At 44.2% G+C, this 9,707-nt stretch overlaps 1 long non-coding RNA gene across 2 annotated transcripts; it reads right to left on the bottom strand.

Moving 5' to 3' along the window:
- Window positions 1–1,707: 1,707 nt before the first annotated feature.
- LOC138104848 (uncharacterized) lies at window positions 1,708–8,655 on the bottom strand. 2 transcript variants are annotated; one of them, XR_011148309.1, is made up of 4 exons: window positions 8,357–8,655; window positions 7,049–7,136; window positions 6,772–6,956; window positions 1,708–1,985 (listed from the first exon to the last, which is right to left on the bottom strand). It is a non-coding gene; the product is annotated as an uncharacterized lncRNA (long non-coding RNA). The 2 variants fall into 2 exon arrangements; XR_011148308.1 differs by lacking the exon at window positions 1,708–1,985 and adding an exon at window positions 5,226–6,329.
- Between the last annotated feature and the right edge of the window lie 1,052 nt (window positions 8,656–9,707).

Below are 9,707 nucleotides of genomic sequence, written 5' to 3'. Positions count from 1 at the left end.
AAGGGGTCCTGTGAGTGACACCATTGTGGGCCAGTACAGACTGCTTTTAAATATAAAAGTGCTGGTAGGAGGGCGAGAACTCACAAATGTTAGTGTATTCCCTGCATCCTCAGCTAGCAGGCACTTGTAATTGCAGAGCTATACTTGATTTGCTATGTTTTTAGGGGAGTTTTGTGCAATGTACTAGCTGGAATGAGAGTGGAAAGTTGTCCTTAAAACGTAAATTGAAGTGTGTGTTTATCTTAATGACCACAAAGAAACATGCTGCAGCCTTTGTGTGGCTTCAAGTTAGGATCTGCTGGATCAGAGCAATTCTGCAGCCATCTCTTCTTGGAGCTAAATGTATGAATCTGAGAGTAGAGAGCCCTAGTTTATAACAAGGTCATCTCATCTCTGTCACTGAAATTAATTTCAAGAAATAGATTCTTTCTTCAAGACACTTTGTCAAGTGATCTGAAATTTTGCCACGTGACATGTAACAAGAGCTCTAATATAATAGAGAAATTGAAGCAGCATTTTGATTTCCCAATACCGACATCCCTTTGTCCTCTAATGCCAATGCTCTTAAACAAATGGGAAAAGCTTAAGAATACTCATTAACTCATGAAAGTAAACAGCTGGCATATCCGGCTTAAACTGACGTGGGCAAAGCACAGAAGGTTTTTTAAACATTTGGCCAGATTTTTCTCTACATAAGCAGAAACTAGTGAAAGGATAGGACTGCCCTGTTTCCAATAAAAAGTGTCTTCAAAGGATCCTTAGGAATGTCCTTAACTTCTTACAGAGGCTAGTTTTACACTAAGGGCAAAACATTTATTTTAAACAGACCCCCCTGCCATTGTGCATTGCTTCCAGCTCCACAGACCTGTCCTGCCCCTGGTTCCCTGACAGCCTGCCAAACCAGGAATGCCATTGCTCAGTAGATGACAAAACTGGCAAAGTTTAGTCAACATCTGTAATGTAAAGAGATTGTCCTCTGTGACTCAAGCAACTAGTCAAAATGTAGTGTAGGAAATTATTTCAATTAATTTAATTTTTTCAATCTGGAAGAGAACATTTAGGTATCTTTGATGGAATCCACACTCTTGTAAGAAAACACAAAGTCTTAGCTTCTCCATCTAAGAAGCAAATAAGCAGTAGGAGACTGCTGCTTATTTCAAAGCTCCTTGAACAGAGGAGTCTACAGGCTACCTATGGAAAAGAGAGATTTTTTTCCTTCCCATTTTTTTTCTTTCTCTAAATGAATCATCTGCTGGTGCCTAAGGATAAACCTGCCAGATTCCTTGTGCTGAGGTAGAAGTGGAGGGAGAAGAGTAGGGCAGGGTAAGGGAGAAGAAAGGAAAGCAAAGTTAGCACAGACCAACCTGCAAAGATGTAACTGATCTAGCCAAAGGGAGCAAATTCAGAGAATCAGCTACAAGAAAATGAATTGAGCTGAGACAGGCAACCACCCTCATGTCACTCCTTCTGCACTTTCTCTTTTTGTCACTCACTATCAGTAAGGCAAACATCCATAAAAGGGACTCACACAATTAAATCTCAGTTCCCAGGAAATACTTTGCCCTCCCGTCATGCATCCATTCCTTCCTTCCTTCCTGAGCAACATAACACTTTGCATTGAACCTGAGAAATCACTTAAAAGAAAGCTTCACCTTTTCAGAGACAAAAGTAATGAACATCCCCACCCCCAAAAGAAGACAACAAAACCCCATCCATTTTATCAGCACTAGTCCTCAGCATGCTTTTTTGTCAAATAAAAGTAACATTTAATTTAGTGTAAAGGGACCCAACTATTTCAGAAAGTGGAAAATGGCCTTATGGAAATTAGTAAGAGTTGATGTCAACTTCAGCGTGATCCATGTGTCATTCTGAAGACATGATGGCTTCTCCAGATTGCTCCAAATGCCACAGCACTGGGTGTTTCATTGAAGGATGCCAGAAGGCACCAGCATTGCCTCAGAGCTGTCCGTACCCCTAGGGAGCAGCTGAAAAGGATGGTAGTCACAGAATTAGAGAATGGGGTGAGTTGGAAGGGACCTTTAAAGGCCAGCTAGTCCAAGCCCCTGGCAATGATCAGGGTCATCTTCAACTTGATCAGGTTGGTCAAAGTCCAGCCTGACCTTGAGTGTTTCCAGGGAAGGGGCATCCACAGTTTCTCTGGGCAACTTGTGCCAGTGTTTCACCACCCTCATAATAAAAAAAAATTTCTTCCCCATGCCTTAATCGACTCTCTTTCATTTGGAAGCCATTCCCCCTTGTCCTATCACTTCATGCTCTTGTGAAAAGTCCCTCTCCAGCTTTCTTGCTGGCTCGCTTCAGGTACTGGAAGGCTTCTATAAAGTGTCCCCGGAGCCTTCTCTTCTGCAGGCTGAAGACAGCGCTCTCAGCCTTTCCTCACAGAAAATGTTCTCCATCCCTCTGATCATCTTGGTGCCCCTCCTCTGGACTCGCTCCAACAGGTCCATGTCCTCCCTGTGCTGGGCTCCCAGAGCTGGCTGCAGCACTGCAGGTGGGGTCTCACCAGAGCAGAGCAGAGGGGCAGAATCCCCTCCCTCACCCTGCTGCCCACACTGCTTTGGATGCAGCCCAGGACACGTTTGGCTTTCTGGGCTGTGAGTGCACAGTGCTGGGTCATGTCCATCTTTACATTCATTAAAGCTTCTCAGTTTGCAGTTAGAGCTTTGGTTTTGTGATCCCTCTGCTCATAGCTGATTGAAAAAGAATCTTAGTTTTCACATTGTTACGCGTGGGACAGCTTTGGCTATTTGGTAACTTTCTTGCCAGGACATTTGAAGACTCAGAACATGCTCTACCAACATACAGGCTTTTCCTAAAGAATGCCTAATGATATTTATACATTGTATCTTAAAATCTTTCAATATTACTTGTAAATTCCAGTCTGTGTTCATGACGTGCAATAAAAACAACTGCTTTATGTTGTGCTAGGCAAGATTTGAAAGAGGCATGTGGTTTGTATTTTTGATGTAATTTACAAATGTTGAGATCGGTACAAATTAATTGTCCAGCTGGATAAGAAAGTCATCTAATTCTGTGTCCTGATGGCTCAGAAGGGAGAGGCAGAGTCTTGTCCTGGGGATCAGAATGATTCAGTCTGGAATGGAGATGATCTCATTCGACCCTTTGCTCCAAAAAAGATCATCTGGGACATTAGGTCAGATTCCTCAGGGCATTGTCCTCCTGAATTCCAAATATCTCAAAAGGTGGACACTTCACCACCCCTCTGGGCAGCCTGTTCCAGTGCTTAGTTACCCTCTGGGAGTTTCCCCTTTTCCTTACATCCACTTAGTAGCACAACTGCTGGCTCTTGTCTTCTTTACAAGAACCCCTGACAGGAGCCTGCATTGGTGAGATGTGAATAAAACCAGGTCAAAAAGAAAGAAGAATGGTTACACTTCCCCAGTTTGTTTCTCAAGGTAGACATTTCAGTGTTTTATCCTCACAGAATCTCCCACCAAGCAGAGGTCTCCGATGACAGTGAGAAATTAATTTCTAATATGTAATAGATACTATCTTATATATTATGTCTTATTATTTATACACATAGATTGTATAATACAATATTATGCATACATTTTATACATTCTATAATGTAAATAGAAAAATTATTTACATTGTGTTATATAATAAATCATCATAATTCAAAGAAGCTTCAGGGTGGCCTAATTGCAAGCTTCCAGTACCTGAATGGAGACTACAAGAAAGGTGGAAAGGACTATTTACAAAAGCAGGACAGGGCAAAATGGCTTCAGACTGAAAGAGAGTAGGTTTAGATTAGATGTTAAGAAGAAAATCTTTATTGTGAAGGTGGTGAGGCACTGGAACAGGTTGCCCAGAGAAGCTGTGGATGCCCCATCCCTGGAAATGTTCAAAGTCGGGGTTGGATGGAGCTCTGAGGAACCTGGTCTAGTGGAAAGTGTCCCAGCATATGCCAGGGGGGTTGGAACAAGATGGTCCTTGGGGTCCCTTCCAACCCAGGCCATTCCATAATTCTGTGAAAAAATATGTGATGTGTTATTATGTAATTCGATAGCCCAGAGTATACTATATAATTATACTAACATGTGCATGTATTATACACTCTGTTATACAAACCTGTAACAACATACATATAGAGTACATAGTGTATGTAATATAATTTGTAATATTAAATACATATAGCTTATCAATAATCAGTAAAATTTTAAAATAATAGATTTAAAGTTTATATAAACATTTAACACAAATCTAAATCATTTAAGGTAATCTGAGTATATATATATATATATATATAATAAACACTGGATATAAGGTGTGCATTGAGGTTTAGCATGTGTTACATACGATGATATAATTTTATTTGCACCCTTTCAGTGTCCAGCTTATGCCCCTTCCAAACTCTGGAGCACAAACCAACTGGGCCTTTTGGAACAGGCTACTCTTTTATGTGCCATATTGGTTTGGTGCCTCCTATTTTTTCACCACTTTTTTCTGGTACTTCCCGTCCTCACAAGACTTTACCATCATTCCCGAGCCCAGAACTGGCATCTCTTCAATATTGTCTGCAGAGGCGGTTGCTGTTAAGAACTTGCCTAGCAATGGCCTTAATTGCTCCCTTCAAGCACCAGGGAGAGCAGCTCTTGCATGGACACATTTCCCTCAGGAGCCGCAGCCAGTAAGTGCATCAGTGCTTCATCACGTTGCTCAGTCCTGGAAAGCAGCAGTTCCAGTGCTGTGCTGCATACACACAATTCCCCAGGGGCATCTTTTCCTTTTAACATCAGATGTTTGACCTTCAAAACCCTTACACATTCCTCTCACCCGCAGCCAGCTGCAGTACTTTAAATTGCTTGTTATTCCTAATGTTGCAGGATTCCTCTCTCTCCCAGCAGTCTTTTCCAGCTTCCCAAGTTTCTCCTAGTGCTTATCCTCTGCCCTCCCACTTCCTGTCCTGTTCATCGCTTCCCCCTGAAGCCTTCCCTGCCTCACAGCCTCCCTGGGGGCTCGCTGCCCATTTCACCTCCCAGCTAGGAAGCCCTTTGTGAATGGATGCACCCTTCTGGGAAGAAGCAGGCGCGCAGCATTTAAGAGCACATCCGCAGCCACGCCACACAAGCTTTTCCCCTGTGCCAGGAAAGCACCGCGGGGGCGCAGCGCTTATGGAAGTAACAAGCTTTTACTTGGCATTTACAATGGTTCTGCTCGCCTACCTCTGAGGAAGCATTACTCGGGCACACTGCTCCACTCAGGGCTTCTTCAGCACCCTGGGCTCCTCCAGACACATCCTCCATCCTCCAGGGGTGCAGGGAGGCAGAGGTTTTGAAAGGTCACACCCCTCTAAAGAACTCTGACATAAGGAGAGCTTGTGAAGCTACTCTCAGAGGCTGCCTTTGCTTTGGCTTCTCTTGGCAGGTTGTTTCTGGGCGTCCCTTACCATACGTGAGAGCAATTTGCTGCTAGTAGGACACATCTTCCAGGCAGAAGGGGCTGAGCAGCTCTAGAGCCAGAGCCAGTCTTTCTGTCAGAGACCTTTGATCCCAGTCAGGGGTCTGGAGGCAAATACAGTGATTTCCAGTAATCACAATGCATTTGTTAGATTCTTATTCTCACATCTTGCTTAGAAACAGTAGTTGGCATCTGTGCTTGGTGCAACCAGCCATAAAGTCAAGTGTTGTCCTTACCAGCTGTTTCAGACTTTTTGTATTGTTTTTATGACTAGCATCTGCTGTTCATTCTCTCACAGTAGGGCTCCTCTATTGGCAGTTTCAGCAGTGAGCCTGACAAAAGTTATCGTCCGTATATTCCCTCTCTAAATCAATGGTAATTTGTTGGTAATCACTCATCTCCTACTGAGACCTCTCTGTCTTCCTATGTACTGTGCTTTTTCTTTTTTTTTCATATTAAAATACATCTACAGCATTTCAGGAAAACACAGTATTTCAGTACAGATGTATAAAGTATTACTCCATGTAGGACTGGGGTAGAGTAGCTGGAAAGCTGCCCATCAGAAAAGAACCTGGGGGTGCTGTTTCACAGCTGGCTGAACATGAGCCAGCGTGTGCCCAGGTGGCTTGTATCAGAAGCAGTGTGTCCAGCAGGACCAGGGCACTGATTGTCCCTCTGTGTTCAGTGCTGGTGAGGCCACATCTCGAGCGCTTTGTCCAGTTCTGGGCCTCTCACTACCAGAAGGTGCTGGAGCGTGTCCAGAAAAAGTCAAGGAAGCTGGTGAAGAGTCTGGAACAAAAGTCCTGTGAGGAGCAGCTGAGGGAGCTGGGGTTGTTCAGCCTGGAGAAAAGGAGGCTCGGGAGGACCTTATCCCTCTCTACAACTGCCTGAAAGGAGGATGTAGTGAGGTGAGGGTCAGCCCCTTCTCCCAAGTAGCAAGTGATAGGACAAGAGAAAATGGCCTCAAGTTGTTCTAGGGAAGGTTTATATTGGATATTAGAAAAAAATTCTTTACTGAAAGGGTTGCCAAGCATTGGAATGGACTGCCCAGAGAAGTGGTGGGGTCACTGTCCTTAGAAGTGTTCAAAAGGTATGTGGATGTGGCACTTGGGGTTATGGTTTAGTGGTGAACACAGTGGTGCTGGGTTGACAGTTGGACTCACAATCTTAGAGGTCTTTTCCAACCTGAATTATTCCATACTTCTATGAAAGGGTCAGCTGCCTGGGTTTTTTGCCGTATTTTGCTGAATGGCCTCCATACAGGAGCAGGTAAGCACTGGAGCAGCTGCCCAACAAGGCAGTCCACGCTGGGGCATTCCCAAGACTCACCTAGACCCTGAACAGCCAGGGAAGTTGGCCCTTCATGGTGCAGGAGGCTCACTGCACCACCTCCCCAAGTCCCTTCCACCCCAGCCTGCTCTGCTGTTTCCATGGTCCTACACGCTCGCTTTAGTGGGCAGAGTTGATTTGAAACACGGTCTCGTTTGCCTCAAGAGCACAGCCCGGAAATTAATCTAGAGAGAGAGAAAATGACATCAGCTTTTTGTAGATGGCTGGCATGCTACAAACAATATATCAGGGAAATACCCTGTTTCATGATGTTTACCTTTTCAGATTAAATCTGATTTAATGTGCTTTTCTATAAACTTCAGGAAAGAATCAGGCTGAGTTCAGCTTTCCTTTCAATGTCGTTCCTAGAGGTCAATAGCATCACCCTGTTATCCCAGCCCTGTACCAAGGCAGCCTGGACTACAAAATGTTAATGTTATTCCCTCTGTTTGGGCACACCATTTGTATTACATTATCCCTCCTATTTCTTCTCCAAGAGAACAGCACAGTCTGTGTAATAGCATGATCAGAGATTTCATATTATTTTAACCCTGCAAACCCTTTTGTATGACTTCAGTTCTTTAACAAAGTGTGTCACATCCATGACCTGTTGCAATTTGTCACAGGAAGGAAAACATTAAAGAATTAGTTCTTTTTTGAGGCTTTTGAGTGAGGTATTATGTGAGTTTTCTGATCACCGGATGTAAATTCAAATCCTGTTTGGATGTTGTAGTGGTTTGGTCTAAAATACTCATTACTGTTTATCTTCTGTGAGATAAGAATTAGGAGAATTGCAAAGCAGGCACCAACTTGAATGAATATAAAGAAGTTTATTAACAGACCTAAAAGAAGAAAAGAAAAAAAAATTATACCACCTTTAGAACTCTCCTCCTCCCCCCACCTTCCTCCCATCTCCCACTGACAATGTAAAGACAACCCTTAAGATGTTCAGTCTGTTTACCACTTCCATAATAACCTGGTTCAGTCCATTTAGAAAGAGAAGTCTCTTTTTGCTCATGCTATGAAAACAGTATCACACCGAGACAGCCACCCACTTCCAAATATTGTTCAGTCCATTCAGGAAGAGGAATCTCTCTGCTTACGATGTGAGTCCCTTCCCCCGACTTGCAGCTTTTCCCGCAACTGCTTTCGAGGGTCCACTCTTGAAAGTTTTCTGGGGTACAATTTTAAGGTTGAGCTGTTCAGAAACAAAGAAAAACAGAGGCCCTTCTCCTTCCCTGGGAGCAAAGGGTCATCTTCATCTTTAAAACTATCTCTGGAAGCATCTCTAGGAATTGAGGTTTTTCTCCTTTCCTCTTTGGAGCAAAAGTCCTCATCTGGTTCATCTGGTTCATCTCTCTCTGTCCAAACTTCTCATGAAATTACAGCTGCGTCAGCATCTGCCTATCTCAGCGCAGGTGCTTCTGCTTATGAGTTGAACACTCCACCCCCCATATCTTCATGAAATTACAACAGGATACTCTGATATATCATAGCTTCACAACAGACTTTCAGCTTTAAGCATCTCCTCTCTCTCTTCCCTCAGGTTTTCAGCTCTTCACAGCAATAAAAGGGTTAATCTCACCTCGGCCTTACAGCTGGAATGTGGCTTATCGCAGTTGGTCACCTGACCTCTGCCGGACAGAGGTGCCGCTTTGCTGAATCTCGGCCGCAGTGGAGGGGGGGTTCCGAGCCGCTCCGGCTGCCCACGGCAAGGCAGTGGGGGGGGTTCCATGGCTGGAACAGGCCCATGGCTCCAGGCTGGCTGTGGCCCGGCCCGGCCTGGCCCATGCAGGGCCTGGCCGGGCCTGCTGGCCCCTGCACGGGGCCTGCAGCCACCTGTCCCAGCGCCGGAAATGAGAGAGAGCTGGGGTGGGAGTTTGTCTATTCTTAAGTGTGGATCACAGAGGCGGTCACAACTTTAAGTGGCTTAAAGAATTGTCCATATTCAAACTGGCCAGCTGATAGGTTCTATCAGGTCCCAGAGGAAGCTGTAAGCACCCCTTAGCAAGGATATCCCTTCCGGGACTATGCTTGCTAACCTATGACAGATGTGAAAAGCAGAATAACTGGATTCTCCATAGGAATCAAATAAATTGTTCATCAGTTGTGATGACTGCTTTTGTTATTTGACACACATTTTCTAGGTTTCTCTTTCTCTCCCCTTTTTTGCCAGTGTTGCTTGAGAAGGCTTTGATTGAAAAGCAAAACAATACAAACCAAACCAAAACCAAAAACTAAAAACCACCCCACCAAACAACTTTTTTTTGTCAGAAAGAAAACCCAGATTGGCTAATATCAGAAGGAATTCAGTTAAACACTGAAGTCCCATCCACAGGCAAGTAAGGGTCAGTTGCTCAGTTGCCTTAATGTCGTCTCCGACCATCTTTAAGATGTTCCAGAGCACCAGAAATATCTCCACGGGACTGGCTGACGTCCTGTGTGACCTACAGGAGACCATCAGCACACACATCTTACTTCTCCCCACAGGACATTTCTTTCTACGAAAAACTGCTTGCCTGCTATCAACACCTTCCACCAGTATTTCTTCTCTAGAGAGGCTCTTCCCAACTTCCTTGGAACATGCTGGAGTCCCAGCAGGACAAGTGCCTCACAGCTGTCATTCCTTTTGTACCATCACTTCCTTTTTGAGGTAACGAAGAAACTGAATCTCCTGCACCACCTGATTTTACCTGATTTATCAATGAGCAGTGTCTTACAAACCCCCCTGGTCAAAGCTCAGGCCTGGGCTGGTGCTTCTTTGGGTGAGAGGCCATCCCTTAACCAAAACTGAAGGGGGTATGGGTTTTTCTGTGCTGTCTAGTAACCAGATAAACAGATAATCATGCCCTCATTTAATTTTTTTTTTGAGGGAATAAAAATGTTCTAAAACTGCTCAGATCTGCCCTTTCTATCTGAAATTCACAGTCATTATG

Source organism: Aphelocoma coerulescens, chromosome 2 (assembly GCF_041296385.1).
Source record: "Aphelocoma coerulescens isolate FSJ_1873_10779 chromosome 2, UR_Acoe_1.0, whole genome shotgun sequence".
Taxonomy (NCBI): domain Eukaryota; kingdom Metazoa; phylum Chordata; class Aves; order Passeriformes; family Corvidae; genus Aphelocoma; species Aphelocoma coerulescens.
The sequence above is the reverse complement of the archived record's forward strand: the minus strand, read 5'-3'. Positions and strand labels throughout refer to the sequence as shown.